General features: G+C 44.9%; 1 protein-coding gene across 1 annotated transcript in view; it reads right to left on the bottom strand.

Annotated features, from left to right (window-relative positions):
- dnm1a (dynamin 1a) overlaps nucleotides 1-17,755 on the bottom strand; it is a 217,303-nt gene that overhangs the window by 32,711 nt on the left and 166,837 nt on the right. The gene's annotated exons all lie outside the window — the stretch shown is intronic.

Genomic DNA, 17,755 nt, shown 5'->3' with positions numbered 1-17,755 from the left:
TCCCTACCTTTTATCTTAGCCTGCTTGGCACACTCTCCTCATTCCTGATGAAGGGCTTATGCCCGAAACGTCAAATTTCCTGTTCCTTGGATGCTGCCTAACCTGCTGTGCTTTAACCAGCAACACATTTTCACTTGTCTTTATTAGCTGAGTAAAAAAAAAATCACACAATGTCAGGTTATAGTCCAACACGTTTATTTGGAAGTACTAGCTTTCGGAGCGCTTGCTCCTTTGTCAGGTAGCTAGTGAACGTGAGGGTAGTACTAGCTTCCTGATGAAGGAGCGTCGCTCTGAAAGCTAGTGCTTCCAAATAAACCTGTTGGACTATAACCTGGTGTTGCGTGATTTTTGACTTTGCCCACCCCAGCCCAACACCAGCACCTCGAAATCTTTATTAGGTGAGGCAGAGAGTTTAAGAGCAGGGAGGTTATGCTAGAACTGTGTAAGACATTGGTCGGGCCTCAGCGAATGCATTATGGACATCCAAATTGTAGGAGGGATACATTTGCACCAGAGAGGATGCAGAGGAGATTTACCAGGATGTTGCCTGGGCTGGAGTGTTTAGTTATGAGGAGAGATTGGACAGACTGGTGTTGTTCTTCTTAGGGCAGAGGAGATTGAGAGAGGACCTGCTGGAGTTGTCTGAAATCGCAAGGAGCATAGATAGGGTGGACAGGAGCAAACTGTGCCCCTTGATGGTGGGATCAAAGACCAAGGGGCAGAGACTTAAGGGAAGGGGCAGGAGGTTTAGAGGGAACGTGAGGAATTTTTATTTTCCCAGCAGCCTCTGGGACTCACTGCCTGTAAGGGTGATAGAAACAGAAACCCCTCATGACAGTGAGGAAGTTGCAGAGCCAAGGCAGACCAAGGCTGCTGGCCTATTGCTGGGAAATGGGATTAGAATAGTTAGGTGGCTGTTTTTGACTGCTGAAGATGGGATGGGCCAAACCGCCTTTATCTGAGCTGAAAACCCAAGCCTCCATGACTCAACTGCCCCAGAATTAGCAAACAAGACAACAATATCCCAAATAACAGACCAAAGAAGATCACTCCCACTCTCTTGAGCCAAATGCACCATTCAGCAATTTCATGCGAATCTCGTACCCGACCTCTGCTTTTCTCCCCATATCCCATGATGACCTCAGTGACCAACAAGACACCATCTTGGATATTCTCAGAAACTGGGCATCCACAGTTCTCCAGGGTAGAAAACCAACACAACTATTTTGAGAGTTGCAATTCCTCCTCATTTCAGTCCTAACCTGCTGATCCCTTATCCTGAAACTATGACCTCTGATTCCCCAGCCTGTGGAAACAAAGTCTAAAAAATCTCCGGAATTTTTAAAATGTCAATGAAATCAGCTTTCATGCTTCTAAAGCCAGGGAACATAGGCCCATTCCACTAATGTTGTTAAGCACATCAGGAGACTATACAAGTTTCCTTGCCCTACTCCATATCACTCAATTAACTCAAAGCCAATCTGTATTTCATTCATTTTTCCTGTCTTTACTCCAAATGCCTGACCCAACATAATATTCAGCAATCCCAATATCGGAAGTTTTCATAGAATCCCTACAGTGCAGAAACAGGCTCTTTGGCCCAACTAGTCCACACTGACCCTCTGAACAGTAATCCATTAGAACTCATCCCCCTAATTAATGCACCTAACCTATACATCCCTGAACACTATGGGCAATTTAGCATGGACACTTCACTTAATGTGCCCATCTTTGGCTTGTGACAGGAAATCCACGCAGATACTGGGAGAATGTGCAAATTCCACACAGAGAGTTGCCCGAGGCTAGGATCGAACCTGGGTCTCTGGCACTGTGAGGCAGCAGTGCGAACCACTGCATGCCACCCCTGTCTTCCTCAGCCTTTCCAGGAGGGAGAATTCCAGATTTCTACTGACATTTGAATGGAAAATAAAATTTCCAATTTTTTTTTCCCTGAGAGCATTACCTCTTAATTTTAAGATTACGTCTCCTAAGCTTTGATCCCTGCATCAGATGCTTCTCTGCATCTAACCTGTAGAGTCCCATGAAAAGTTTTAAACGGCTCTTCCACACCGTGCGCCGTGCCTGGGTACAGATGGACATCGGGAGAGAAGCAGACAGGCAAAAGAATCAAAATGGCAGGCATGAAGCTGCCATTTTCCACCGTAACCTTGGCAACCCTCAACAAGAGAGATGTGGCTCTGTTACTTCCACAGGCACTGAGCACTCTCAGGGAAAGCTCCTAAACCAGCGAATGTTCTTCAGGGTTATCATTTGTGCCACTAGCATGTAACTTACAAACTGTAGACACACTGTCCCCACAACTCCCATCTATTTTCAGTCCAGGAGAGGCTACCGATTCCTGGAACATGAGTCTGATCAGTAGTATAAGTTTCATGAACTCATTAAATATTGTTAATTAATAATATTGAGGAAAAAGAAACAGTAAAGCTCAATTCATGGAAAACCTAGTTTGCAGAAGCAGGACATTCGACCCATCGAGTCCACACCGACCCTCCAAAAAGCATCCAACCCAGACCCATCGCATCCCTGTCACCCTGCATTTCTCATGGCCAATCCATCTAACCTGCACATCTTTGGTCTGTGGGAGGAAACCGGAGCACCCGGAGGAAACCCACGCAGACACGGGGGCAAATATTGAATGACCTTTGAAGTGTAATCACTGTTGCAAGATTGGAAAGCTAGTCGTCCAAACAAAAAGCAAGATTCCACAATCAGGAATGAAGGAGGAGACCAGATTAATTGGTTGGGGGATGGACCTTGGCTGGAATACTGGAGAGACACTTGGGTGCTCCTTTGAATAGTGCTGCGGGATGGTTTCGCCCCACTTCAGTGGACGGACTGCTTTTTGGTTTAATGGTTCATCACAAAGTTGGATGATGTTCAATGAAGGACTGGAATTCTCACCTTACTGCGCATTTTGTTGTACATGGACGTAGTTGAGGTTCACAAAAGTAGAATGGAATATATCCCTCACCTCGGTCTATAGAAGCTCAGTAGGATGCAGTCCTAGGGCAGGGACACAGATTAATGCTCCCTGTGGTCTATGATTCTACCCACAAAATGTCCCCCAAACTTCAATGCGGACTGTCTCTCACCTTTGTAAATATCTGTGTCCCTATCCATGTTAACTTGTCACAATGTAATTGCACCTTCTCGTCAGTGGAGGCACTGTATTCCCTCCCTCTGGCAGCAACACGGAAGGGTGTCATATGTTTACATTAGCTGCTTCCTTTACAAATGCTGTCACAGGAGTTAATGATGTTAACATCAAACAGTGTGAGAATGTATGATTTTAAACCAGAAATTACATGATTTCTGGGGACCCAATTGTTGACTGCTCTTTCTCTCCTTCTCACTCTCTCTTTCTCTCTCCTCCTCACCTAAAGCCTACATTTGGGTTGGATTAGAAGAATTACCATTACACCTTGCTTCTGCCCGCTGTCTGGTCTCACAGAGAACAAGCTCAGGTTAAGCTGCAGGCCTATCTGTGCCACACTCACACCATCGAGAAGATGGTCGATCTATTCCAGTTTCCATTCACTTCAAATCCCTTGTATCCAGCAGAGAGAGAAGACAGTGTTCTTCCTACCAGTCTCAGCTGGATTTAATGTATGGCCTCAGAAATGGAAGGAGCAATGTGCTCACCCCACAGACAGAGAAAGTATAGGTCATTCTGCTATAACACGCGTTTCACCTCCACAAATTTGCTGTAACGTGATTGATAAATTGGGAACACTGTTTCTCCAGCACCAACTTTTAATCATGTGTTGGCTATAGCATGATTACATCGGCAACACTTTAAGCACTCTTTCTAAAGTGCATTTTTTCCATAACGTGGGGTTGCATGTGAACGCACCCATCGCGTTATAGAACTGACCACACTGTGAATGAGAGAGGGTATACAAGTTTGTCGGAATTCAAGTGTCAGAGTGCAGGGGCAAGAGAGAGAGAGAGAGAGATGGCATGAGAGGGAGAGCAGATGAAATAGTGAGTAGGCAGGAGACAGCACAGGGGTGTGTGTGTGTGTGTGTGTGTGTGTGTGTGTGTGTGTGTGTGTGTGTGTGAGAGAGAGAGCACAAGAGAGAGCTGTTGGAGGAGTCAGTGACAGAGCAGGTACGGGAGACGGAGAAAAAGGGCTCAAGAGAGAGCTAGCACATGAGTTTGAGAGAGAAACGTAGGTATAATTAAGAGAGAGAGAGAAAGAAACTGAATGATCCCATTTGGTAACTAAAATAATTGAAACAAACAGCAGTGAGATTAGGTCCCATTAATATGAGGGTAAAAACAATTTCTCATCAGGTCAAAACTGGAGATGAACAGCAAGGAAAATCTAAAAGAAGGCAAGGATAGAATCATAGAATCCCAACAGTGTGGAAGCAGGTCATTCAGCCCATCGGGTCCTCACTGACCCTCTAAACAGTAGACCCACGCCACCCACCCCCCCCATCCTCCGACCCTATCACTGTAAGCCTGCATTTCCCACGGCTAACCCACCTAGCCTGCACATCCCTAGACACTATGGGCAATTTAGCACGGTGAATCCACCAGTCCTGCACATCTTTGGACAACCCACTCTGTATGGACAGACTGAAGGGCGGGGAGAGAACAGGCTGGGGGAAGAGGAAGAGAGAGAAAGGGGCAAGAATTGGGAAGGAAAAATCCAAGAAATAAACTGAATCAGCAAAAAAAAAGCCCAGAATGTGAAATACTTACTGGTTTTGTTCAGGATTTTACTGTCTATATTATAAAGAAAAAATCTAATCAGTAAAGATTTTAGCACTTCCCAATGCTATAGCTAGGGACCCCAAAAGATTAAGTGCAGCAGGATTCATATTGAAATAATTGAAGGGTTCCATAACACAATGAAGAGGCTGCAAATTCTCTACATCTTCAGGCTGTGTGACTGGTCTGATCTCGATGCACATTTTGTGAATTAAATTGAACAGTTTCAGAACCTGGCCATCTCCAGCAGCTGAAATGCAAATTGTATTTCTTCACTCTTTCAGTAATTTATGCCCCGTATTTGTAAGCCTCATGAACCTGCAAGGATCCCGCACTGCTGAACTGGCACTCACTGTGGGCAATCATAAAATGATGCAGCACTGAGGGAGACCCTTCAGTCTGCTGCGTCTCTGCCAGCTAATTGAAAGAGTTCCCCAATTTGTCCCAGTCCATAAGACATAGGAGCAGAAGTTGGCCACTCAGCCCATCGAATCTGTTCTGCTATTCAACATGATCATGGCTGATCTGACAATCCTCAATTCCACTTTCTTGCCTTTTCCCCACAACTCTCCACCGCACCCCTCCCTTACTGATTAAGAATCTGTCTCTCTCAGCCTTGAACATAATTAACAACCCAGCCTCCTTGGCGCTCTGCAGTAAAGAATTCCACAGATTCACTTCCCTCTGAGAGAAGAAGTTCATCCTCATCTCTGTTCTGCTCTCCCCAAAATGCTCGCCCAATTTATCTTGTCCCAGCACTCATCCAATTGCAAAGCTCCAAATGTATCTGCTTTAATGACCTATTCAGGCACTACCCTTCCAACAGCTCACTGGCTAAGAAAAACACTGCCTCTTGCCACGTCTGATACTTTGAACCCAGCTCCTTAAATCTATGTCACCCTGGTTACCAAGCCTTCCACTAGAAACAGTTTCTCCATTATCTTGCAACCATGTTCTGAAAATCGCCTTTAAAGGAATTTCAAATGGGGCAATTTTCCTTGACCTCATTGGTAGCATTGGGTACAGTCTGGTACCAACGATGGGTTACCAACGATGTTGCTATCACATACTCAATTGCAGAATACTACGAGCAACACATTTGCAGAATACTACATCTCAATACACTACCCAATGGTCCTCACCAAACTTTTAGATATGCAACTCATCCATCTGCATGAGCACCAGTTTGTCTGAATACCTTCAATTCCCCTGGTTCTGAGGACTGCGCCACATTTGCCCCTTTCTAACCCTCCATATCAGGAGAAGATCCACACCAACCTTCAGCCTCCCTCTTTCCAATCACCTCCTGAACCCATTCTGCAGCACACATGTCCTCGCACCAGATGGTGAAAACCAAAGTGCCAAGGAGTAACAGCGTACTGCCCTATGACAAGCGGAAGCGGTGACCGTTTCAACTGGAGACAACTGTCCACTTGGCTTTGATCTCACCCAATGATGTTGGTGAGACCATTTGATTAGATTCCCTGCAGTGTGGAAATAGGCCCTTCGGCCCAACAAATCCACACCAACCCACTCATTTCCCCTCTGACTAACATTATGAGCAATTTATCATGACCAATTCACCTACCCTATATTTACCCCTGATTAATGCACCTAACCTACACATCCCTGAACACTACGGGCAATTTAGCATGGCCAATTCACCTGGCCTGCACATCTTTGTGACTGTGGGAGGAAACCAGAGCACCCGGAGGAAACCCACACAGACACGGGGAGAATGAGCAAACGCCACACAGACAGTCACCCAAGGCTGGAATCGAACCTGGGACCCTGGTGCTGTGAGGCAGCAGTGCTAACCACTGGAGATAACCACTGCCACACATTTGGAGCGCTCTGTCCAGTTATCATTCTAGATAAGTAAATGGCTCTAACTAGTGTGTCCAGTCAATGGTCCTTTTACCTTAAGACTAAAGTCCCCCCGGGAAATAATCACCCCATTAACAGCACTCATGTAAAAACACACACACAAACACACTCATATACACACGAACACACACAAACAAACACATACGTACACACACAAACACATGCACACACACACACATTCTCTCACAAACACACAAACACACGTATAACACACAAACCTTCTCTCACAAACACACAAACACATGTGCACACCCACTTTCTCTCACAAACACACAAACACACGTGCACACACAAACACACGTGCACACACACAAACACATTCATATACACACAAACACACATACACACAAACACACGTCCACACACACACACACACACACACATTCTCTCACAAACACACAAACACACGTGCATACACACACACCTTCTCTCACAAACACGTGTGCACACACACACACACATTGTCTCACAAACACACACGCAGGCGCACACACACACACACACACACACACACACTCTCTCACACACACTTCCCCTCCAAATAAAGTGCATCCTTAGACAAGAAGGAACTGCGCCCATGGAACCATGCCTTCAAGAAAAAAAAGGAAAGAAATGTACGGATCTACAAAAAAGGACCATCACAAGTTTCTTTCTGAGCAGCTGGAACAACAAGCTTCGCCTACAAGAGGAGAGAAGTTCATTTAAACTGTTGTCACTTTGCCATCGCAATCCTAAGCTCTCGATGCACATTTCTCTAACTGATCACCTTCCAAGGCCGGGCACAGCACACTAGGTAAATTTGTTCAATGGAGGAAAAGACCCTAATTTGAAAAAAAAACTCATACAGGAAAACAATTAACCTATTTTACAGAACTCTGCACGTGCTCTGTCTCTCTCGCTGTCAGTTTGGTTTCCTCTGCCTCTAACCCGAGTCAAGACTGACCTTGACATAACTGAAGCCGAAGTGCTACTTCTGGGGCCCACTGGAGATTTATGAAAGAGCTGCTGCTTTTTTTTTATTTTCCTGTCTCTCTCTCTCTCCCCTCAGTTCAGGAAACGAAGTGAACTGGGGCCATAAAGGAAACATATTCTGTGGAAACTCTCTCACTTTCTTCATTGAGATGACAGCAATAAGTACACGGGAGACAGGGTAAAGGGCCAAACTACACACAAAGAGGTCCAAACTGGGTCAGGAGTTCATCCCTGCTCCCTCAGTAACGCTCAGAGACATTGCTCCTTGATTCCACATAAAATGTTTGACCAGAGATTTATAAAACACAGACTACAGGAACGACGGATGAAGAAGGAGCAGACAATAATGGCAAATGACAGAACGCTAACCATTTTTCTTCATTGCAGTGTTCCTTACTTGAATCAATCATTTTGTTTTTGAAGGGTGCCTGGTTATTTGTAATATTTATTACGTTTCCCTTGCAATAGCCAACGTTGGACTGACAGAGAGATGGGCTGTGTGCAAGGTTCTGTAAAATACGTTAACTGCTTCCTGTGGGGATTTTTTTTTCCTTTGTAATCCAGTTTCTTCCTCCATCCACCAAATTCCTTTTCTTTCCTTTACAGGATCCAGATGCAATTCTTGAGCAGAGTCAGTAGGAAAAAATGGTATCATGAACACGAGATGCTACCAAAAGGTGGTCAGGTTGAGTGCTATTTGAAAGGGAGTTTCTTGGCATTTAGGAAAGGTCAGAGCTGACAATTTATACTTGGAGGAGAAACATGATATTTTCAAGCACCCACAAAACACAGAGAGAGATTAACAAATAAGAAGGTAGGCCGGGAGCTCTTTCCTCGTTCTAATTTGATGGATTTATGGATTTCCCTGAATCCTGTCTGCCAATGATATTTCATGGCTTCTTTTAGCCCTCCTGACCTTTTGCTTAAGTTCTTTCTTTGCATTCTTCAACGGCTCTGCCCATCTTCAGTCTTCTCAACCTTATAAATGCCTCCTTTTTCACTTAACTTGTCATCCAAGGTTCCTGAATCTTGCCATCCGTATCCTTCACTTTCACGGGAACACGTTGGTCCTGAACTCTAATCTACTGGCCTTTAAAAGATTCCCACATGCCAGATGTGGATTTATCCTCAAACAATTGCCCCCTCCCCCTACCTACATTCCCCAACTCCTGCCTAATACTGTTTCAGTTAGCCTTCTTCCAATTTAGTACCTTTACCCAAGACTACTCTCATCCTAGTCCATAAGTAACTTAGAGAATTATGGTCACTGTTCCTGAAATGCTCCCCCACTGAAACTTTGATCACCTGTCTGGGTTCCTTCCACAGGGCCAGGTCTAATCTAACCTATTCCCAGCTGAAATAGTTACATATTGTTCCATAGATGCACCTTACCATCCCACCCCCCCCCACACCCCCCTGAGCCAAGACCATGGCATGAAGCAGTCCCAGTCAATTTGGAGAAAATCAGGAGGGGCATGGATAGGGTAAATTGACAAGGTCTTTTCCCTGGGGTAGGGGAGTCCAGAACTGGAGGGCACAGGTTTGGGGTGAGAGGGGAAAGATTTAAAAGGGACCTAAGGGGTAACTTTATCATGCAGAAGGTGGTGCATGTATGGAATGAGCTGCCAGAGGAAATGGTGGGGGCTGATACAATTACAGCATTTAAAAGGCATCTGTTTGGGTATATAAATAGGAAGGGTTTAGAGGGATATGGGCCAAGTGCTGGCAAACAGGAATAGATTAGTTTAGGATAACTGGTCGGCATGATGAGTTGGACCAAAGGGTCTGTTTCCGTGCTGCACATCTCTAAGACTCTACGCCTCAAAGTTAAAATCACCTACCACTACAACTCTATTGTTTCTACAGTTTTTCATAATTTGATCACATAGCCATTCCCCTAACACCCCGAAGGCTATTGGGAGGCCTGTAGTACAATCCCATTGTAGTGATTGCACCCTTCCTGTTCCTGAGCTCTACCCTTGCTGGATGAGCCTCCAAGGTGTCCTCCCTCAGTACAGCTGTGATATTCCCTCTTATCAATAACACAACTCCCCCAACTTTTTTCCATCCCTATCTATCTCACCTGAAAGATCTAAATCCCGCAACATTAAGCTGCCTGTCTTGTTCCTCTCTCAACCAAATCGCTGTCTACAGCATCACAGTTATATGTATTCATCCAAGCTTTAAGTTCACCTGCATTAGCTTCATACACCTCGCATTAAAACAAATACAGCTCAGACTGCCAGACCCACCGTGCTCATTAACCTCTGCCTGTCTGTTCTTCCTCTTAGCTATACTGGCCTTGGTTTCTGACTCCCTCTTGGTCGCTTGCTGACCTACTGTCCCACACTCCCTGGCACACCCCGACCCTCCACGCCAGGATACTGGTGCCCTTCCAGTTTAGGTGCAACCCATCGGTCTTGTACAGGTCCAACCTGCCCTGGAAGAGATCCCAGTGATCCACATAAAATTGCATTTCAAAATCTCAGATCCAAGATTCACCAGTCTCCCCTTCGAACTTAGGCTGAGATTAGGAAGCAACTCCTTCAGAATATTTCCAAGTCTCTGAGAAATTTGTTAACATTTTCCACTGCACAAGCAATAAGGTGTAGCTTATAGCTACTTACTTAGGATGCAGCATACTGTGACAAACTGTACTCCCACTATTGCTTCACATCATTGTACAATATTCAGGGATGTTAGAATTGTTCACTTGATAAGGCCATGTCAACATTTGCTTAATTTTAAGGATACTGGGGAGGCCATTTAGGACTGAGATAAGGAAAAAGGTCTACACCCAGAGAGTGGGGAGCCTGTGGAAATTTTGGCCACAGAAAGCAGTTGAGGCCAGAAGATTAAATATTCTCAAGAAGGAGTGAGATAAAATTCTTAGGGCTAAAGGGATCAAGGGTATGGGGTGAAATTGGGAACAGGGGACTGAGTTAAACAATCAACCATGATCGTATTATAGAGTCATGGAGTCATAGAGATGTACAGCACAGAAACAGACCCTTCGGTCCAACCTGTCCATGCTGACCAGATATCCTAATCTGATCTAGTCCCAGTTGCCAGCACTTGGCCCATGTCCCTCTAAACCCTTCCTATTCATATACCCATCCAGATGCCTTTTAAATGTTGTAATTGTACCAGCCCCGACCACTTCCTCTGGCAGCTCATTCCATACACGTACCACCCCCTGTGTGAAAAAGTTGCCCTTTTAAATCTTTCCCCTCTCACCTTAAACCTAGGCCCTCAAGTTCTGGACTCCCCCATCCCGGAGAAAAGATCTTGTCTTTCTACTCTACACATACTCCTCATGGTTTTATAAACCTCGATAATTTAACCCTCAGCCTCGGACACCCCTGGGAAAACAGTCCCACCCTGTTCAGCCTCTCCCTGTAGCTCAAACCCTCCAACCCTGGCAACATGTTTGTAAATCTTTCCTGAACCCTTTCAGGTTTCACAACAGGCAGACCAGAATTGCGCATAATATTTCAAAAGTGGCCTAACCGATGTTTTGGACAGCCACAACATGACCTCCCAACTTGAACGGAGGGGCACAATTAAAGGACCGAATGGCCTGTTTGTGTTCTGATTTCTATGTTTCTAGACTGGTCTGCATGAAGATATTGGAGATGACTCTTTGCTCAGCTTTACTCAAAAAATTAGGAGCCCAAGCCCAAAATGTATGGACTTAAAATAACAACACATTCCCCCATTTATCTTAAAATGTAAACCATTAAAGCTATTTGTGAAATCTACCTCCCTAATGTTGATGCAACAGCCAATGAAGCATACAGCTGCTCTGTATTGTAATCCAGAAAATTAACTGAACGATAGAACTGGATCCAATCTTGGCATCCTTATATTTTTATTCGCAGAGTTGCACGTTACAGCCTTATACCTCCTAACACAATGACCATAGCTTTCGTCTGTGTCAAAAGATGTAGGGCTCAAGTAAATGATCAGTTAATGCCTAGCACACACAAACAATTAAAATACAACTAATTGACTTGTCAGTGCATTGGGCATTTGGAGTCATTGGGGAAATAAAATGTAACTTCAATGGCAGTAGGAGAAATATTGATATTTAAAAAGGACTTAATGCATTAATGGAAATATTTCAAAGAGTTAAGCTATCAACATTATTAACAATGTACAGGTTTGTACCACTTCACAACATACAATGTGAGACTAAACCTGAATCTATTGTTTCTATGTTAATCTTCTCATCCCTGTTTTCAGGCCCGCCCTCCATGGTCTTGCTTCTTCATTCTCTGTAACCAGTTCCAGCTTCACAATCCTCCAAGATATCTGTGCTCCCAGAATTTTGAACGCTTGAACATCCCAATTTTCCATTCTTCCACCATTAGTAGCCATGCCTTCAGATGTCGAGGAACTAGACTCTAATATTCCCTCCCTCAACCTCACTGGTTCTCTCTGACCCTCTCACTGACCCTCTCTCTGACCCGCTCACTGACCCTCTCTCCTCCTTTACTGGGATTGTTAAACTCCACTTCTTTGGGCAGACGTGCAGTTGCCTGTTCTAATATCACTCGATGTGGCTCAGTGTCAAATGTTGGTTGATAACACTCCTGGAAGTGCCTTAGGGTGCTGTTACTCCAGGAAAGGCACTATATAAAGGAGCGTTGTTGTTAAAGTTTAGCAATCCATAATGGATCATGCCTCCCATTTTTGAAAGCCAAGTTGCAACATTGTACATATCTGCATCATATGTTGAAGTAAAGCATGTCTTACACTGAGAACTTTGTGTGCTGTAATCAGACCATTTCCTCTTCACTGTTAATTTGGGTGTGTAAACACACAAAGCCAGACAAGAAATCTGACTGCATTTTGTACCATGACCCATGGGGTTCTGCCTAGAGTATTATTCAGCAGCTGTCATTTCAAAGGCATTCTTTTCAAAGTCACAGATTTAATTGTGATTCTGCCTCTACAGTGAGATTCGCGCTGTCTTTGCAGAGGTGGCTGCCTCAGGACGTAAGGTTGTGTTCAGGCTCCTGAGCCTGTCCATTAGAGGCCAGCGGCATGCTTCTCTCTTTACTTCTCTCCTTTTTCATCTTGTTTACCCCTTTTCTTCGTCTTCTGACATCGTGGGAAGCCTGAGTGGTGCCAGCAGAATGTTGGCTGCACAGTGATGGTGTTTGGAGTCAGGATTCCCATATGGGTAGGCCCAGAGCATGGATTCAGGGCCTGACTGCAGCAGTGACGGTGCCTGGAGTGGGAACTCCTGGATGGGTAGGCCCAGAGCATGGATTCAGGGCCTGACTGCAGCAGTGACGGTGCCTGGAATGGGAACTCCAGGCTGAGTAGACCCAGAGCATGGATTCAGGGCCTGACTGCAGCAGCGACGGTGCCTGGAATGGGAACTCCTGGATGGGTATGCCCGGAGCATGGATTCAGGGCCTGACTGCAGCAGTGACGGTGCCTGGAGTGGGAACTCCAGGCTGAGTAGACCCAGAGCATGGATTCAGGGCCTGACTGCAGCAGCGACGGTGCCTGGAATGGGAACTCCTGGATGGGTATGCCCGGAGCATGGATTCAGGGCCTGACTGCAGCAGTGACGGTGCCTGGAGTGGGAACTCCTGGATGGGTAGGCCTGAAGCCTGGATTCGAGGACTTGACTGCAGCACTGACAATGCCTGGAGTGGGCACTTCTGGTTGTGATATGCCTGAAGCATGAACTCTTGCCAGCGTTGTCATCATTGTGCCCAGAGTGGGGACACATTGAGGCCTGAGACACCTTGCACTGACCTTGCTGAAGCTCGTGGTTGAAGATGGACTCTATTCATGTCATCTCATTTTATTCTTTTCGTAACTCAAAATGGCACTGGATTGCAGCAACAGACCACTTTCCACTGTATCTTTCTCGATAAGTGTGACAATAAATAACTCATACTCATAACAAAACGCCAGGCCTTCTCATGAGACCCATGGGTGTTTCCATCTCAATATCTTCACACTATCACTGGAATGAAAGAGGGCTTCATGAGCAGGAAGGTGGGATCTGTCTGGAACTATCAATAAACTCACAATGCACATTGTGCAATGCCACTACACCTAAGAAGGCAGCTCTAAGGGTAAGTATTCTTGGATTTAGAAGGAACTTTTTAAGAGATATATTCTGAGCCTCATAAGTAGTGGTTATGTTATTGCCCGGATGTTGGAACTCAAGACAGAAGTTCAGGTCCCACCATGGAAAATTGGAACAAATAGTGAGCAATGCTTAAAAGAGATATCACAGCTATCGTGATTAGAATGAGATCAGCCAGGTAGCACACATAGTAGATGAATGTAGAACATAGGACATAGAACATTACAGCGCAGTACAAACCCATCAGCTCTCAATGTTGCGCCGACCTGTGAAACCAATCTGAAGCCCATCTAACCCACACTATTCCGTTTTCATCCCTCTGTCTATCCAATGACCATTTAAATGCCCTTAAAGTTGGCGAGTCTACCACTGTTGCAGGCAGGGCATTCCACACCCTTACTACTCTCTGAGTAAAGAACCTACCTCTGACATCTGTTCTATATCTATCACCCCTCAATTTAAAGCTATGTCCCCTCGTGCTAACCATCACCATGTGTTCCCTGATTGGGGCTATTAACCTGGCCCAATCAGAGAGCCCTTGCTGACAGATAGAACCAGGAGTGATTTGAGGTTTGTCCTCATCTCCCTGTAAAATGGTTGACTGGTAGGGTTTGGGGCCTAGCTTTGCTGCTCCTCTCCCTTGTAAAATTGCTGTCTCTTGTGTAAATGTTTTTGTAAACTGTTTTGTAATTTAAAAAAAAAAGAAACAAGACTTTCAGGGGTCTGTTCACTCTGAGAGCTGGCTCTGTGCTAGCTGGGTCAGTGTTGTGTACTATGCACATGTAAATAAATGATTAGATTAGATTACTTACAGTGTGGAAACAGGCCCTTCGGCCCAACAAGTCCACACTGACCCGCCGAAGCGCAACCCACCCATACCCCTACATTTACCCCTTACCTAACACTACAGGCAATTTAGCATGGCCAGTTCACCTGACCCGCACATCTTTGGACTGTGGGAGGAAACCGGAGCACCCGGAGGAAACCTATGCAGACACTGGGAGAACGTGCAAACTCCACACAGTCTGTCGCCTGAGTCAGGAATTGAACCCAGGTCTCAGGCGCTGTGAGGCAGCAGTGCTAACCACCGTGCCACCGTGCCACCCACGATGATTTGGTGACAGGATCCTGCCATTTGTGGAATTATTTCAGCGACAAACTTTTTTATCTCGTTCTCTTCGGGACTGGAATGCAAGGAAACCAACTTTGGAAAGGAAAGGTAACGATGATTTGCAAAGCCAGAGAATTGGGTGCTGATTGGTTGGACTACAGTTGACATAGAGGTGAAACAGGAAGTGTTAATCGTTTTGCCCAATCAAACTGGGCAAGTCAGTTCAGATTTCAGGGCGTTGCCACATGAGTGGCTGTCTCTGCAAACATTTCTTCACTGAAAAGAGTGCAACATGTGGACATATTCCTCTTGCTTACAAAGAACATGGTCCTGTGTCGTTTCCATTTAAGGAGAGTTCACATTTGCATGTGATTCATTTGCATGTACACAAGGATGAGAATTCTCATTTTGAGCCATTGTTGATCCAGGAGCCAAGAGAGGTGTTGTACTCCACAACTTCCTGAATGGGAGGTGAGAGTGCTATGACCTGTGACTGAATCCCACCCCCTCCCCCGCGCCCCCAGCCCATTTACAGTGCTTACCCAATTCATATTTATCTGTAATTTGAACAACATTCATCCAACAAACAGTCTTTCTTGTCAAGGCTTAGTTAAGCACTAGTTGACTTAGTAACCGTGTTTTCAGATGAGGAAAAGTTAGGGTTAGGTTCCTGATTCAAACCCAGAACCTGCTTCCCATTTTAGAGACACCCACCCACACACAGAGTCTCTCTCACACTCACTTATTTCACTATTCCCCCAGTGCGCTCTTGAGTAACCACCCAAGTGCTAAAATCACAGAATTCTTAAAGGGAGAGACACAGTAGCTGCAGTAAAAGTAGGTTTCCTCAGACTGTGGAGTCTAGAGCTAAGGAAACAAACCCACTTAAGGACTGAGATTAGGAGGAACCTAATTGATTCTTTGGGGCTCTCTGCCCCAGATACTCAATCATGGAGCATGTTCAAGACAGATTTTTGGACACTAGCAACATCAAGGGATATGAGGAAAGCACGGGATATAGCCTTGAGGTGATGATGGTGCATAATGGAGCAGTCTAGAAGGGTTTCAGACTGAGGTCAATCAAAAGTGGACAGCCTGTCTACATGATGTTCAGTTCACCCACCACCACACCTCTCCACCCCCTCCAAAGTTCACTCATAAAGACTTACACCGAGATAAGCAACACTGAGACTTTGACATTTACAGGAGAAAGTGAGGTCTGCAGATGAGGTTTGACATTTATACCCATGTTCACAAATCCCTCCATGAGCCTTACTTCCCATCTCTGTAATCTTAATGATTATGGAACTCCTCTAATACTGACCCCTTCTGATTTGCTAATTTAAATTATATCATCCTTCCCTCTTGGGTGGTGGCTGTTCAGATGGCTTGACCCTAACCCTGGAAGCTTCTCCCTAAACCTCTCTTTGAGGCACTCCTCAAATGTACTCCTTTGACCAATCTGCTGACTATCTACCTGAACATATAGTTAGGTCCTCTGTTTGCTTCTCTATATCATGTCCTTATGAAAATGTTTTGGGATGTTTTCCCATATTGAGCTATGAATTGAGCTATGAAGATGGACTAGATAGGCTGGGAATATTTTCTGAGAAGCAGAGAAAGCTTAGGGGAGGTACAGTCATAGAATCATCAAATTGTACAATACATACACAGATATTAATTATATCTATTACAGAGTCATAGGTTTATAATTACAATCTGATATTTGTACAAATGAATTTTGGTCATTAACAATGTCAGAAAAAAAGTATTAATGCTTAATTTGCAAACTTGCAACTTAATGAACCTATATATAATGTTAGTTAAGTCACAGTTGGATTAATGTATGCACTTCTGGTCAGGGCAGGGATTCCTACCTTTCGTGCAGTTACTCTGTCTATCCCATTGAGGCAGTAGGACAGCGTAAGGAAAGCAACACCCCATATTAGTGACTAGAAAACATATGGAACCTCTACAAAGGCACAGGAGTGCCAACTCAATCTAACATTCCACAGTTTCTATATCCACAGTTCTTGGAACTAAAATCCCCATGGGATGACCTTTCTCTTATATGAACACTATAGGAAGGATGTGATTACTCTAGAGAGGAGACATTCCCCAGGATGTCCTGGGGCTGGGATAATTGAGCTATGAAGATGGACTAGATAGGCTGGGAATGTTTTCTGTAAAGCAGAGAAAGCTTAAGGGAGATACAGTCATAGAACCATCGAGTTGTACAGCACAGAAACAGACCCTTTGGTCCAACTTTTCCATGCTGACCAGATATCCTAAATTAATCTAATCCCATTTGCCAGCATTTGGCGCAAATCCCTCTCAACCCTTTCTATTCATATACCCATCCAGATGCCTTTAACTGCACCAGTCTCGACCAACTCCTCTCATTCCATACACGCACCACCCTCTGTGTGAAAAAGTTGCTCCTTAGGTCCCTTTTATATCTTTCCCCTCTCACCCTAAACCTATGCCCTCTCGTTCTGGACTCCCCGACCCCAGGGAAAAGATCTGATTGAGGCGTACGAACAGAAGCATAGTCAGGGCAGGGAGGGAGAAACATTCCCCTGAAGTAGAATGATCAGGTGCATTGTTTTAAGGGAAGCAGGAGGAGGTTGGGAAGCAATTTGAGGAAACATTTTCACAAATTGGCGGTGGCTATGTGGAACCTGCTTCCTAAAAGGACGATAGAGGTGGGAACTCTCAAGACATTTAAGAAGTTTTAGATGAGCATTTGAAACTCTGCAGCATACAAGGTTATGGACCAAGTGGTGGAAAATGGGATTAGAATACACAGCTGCTTGGCGACCAGGTTGGACATGCTGGGCCGAAGGGCCTTTCTCTGAGCTGGAAAGATCCCATGACTCTCTAAAATAGTTAACACTATGTTGAAGGCAGAGAATCTGATAATGGGC

The sequence above is a fragment of the Hemiscyllium ocellatum genome, chromosome 21 (assembly GCF_020745735.1).
Source record: "Hemiscyllium ocellatum isolate sHemOce1 chromosome 21, sHemOce1.pat.X.cur, whole genome shotgun sequence".
Classification (NCBI taxonomy): domain Eukaryota; kingdom Metazoa; phylum Chordata; class Chondrichthyes; order Orectolobiformes; family Hemiscylliidae; genus Hemiscyllium; species Hemiscyllium ocellatum.
The sequence above is the reverse complement of the archived record's forward strand: the minus strand, read 5'-3'. Positions and strand labels throughout refer to the sequence as shown.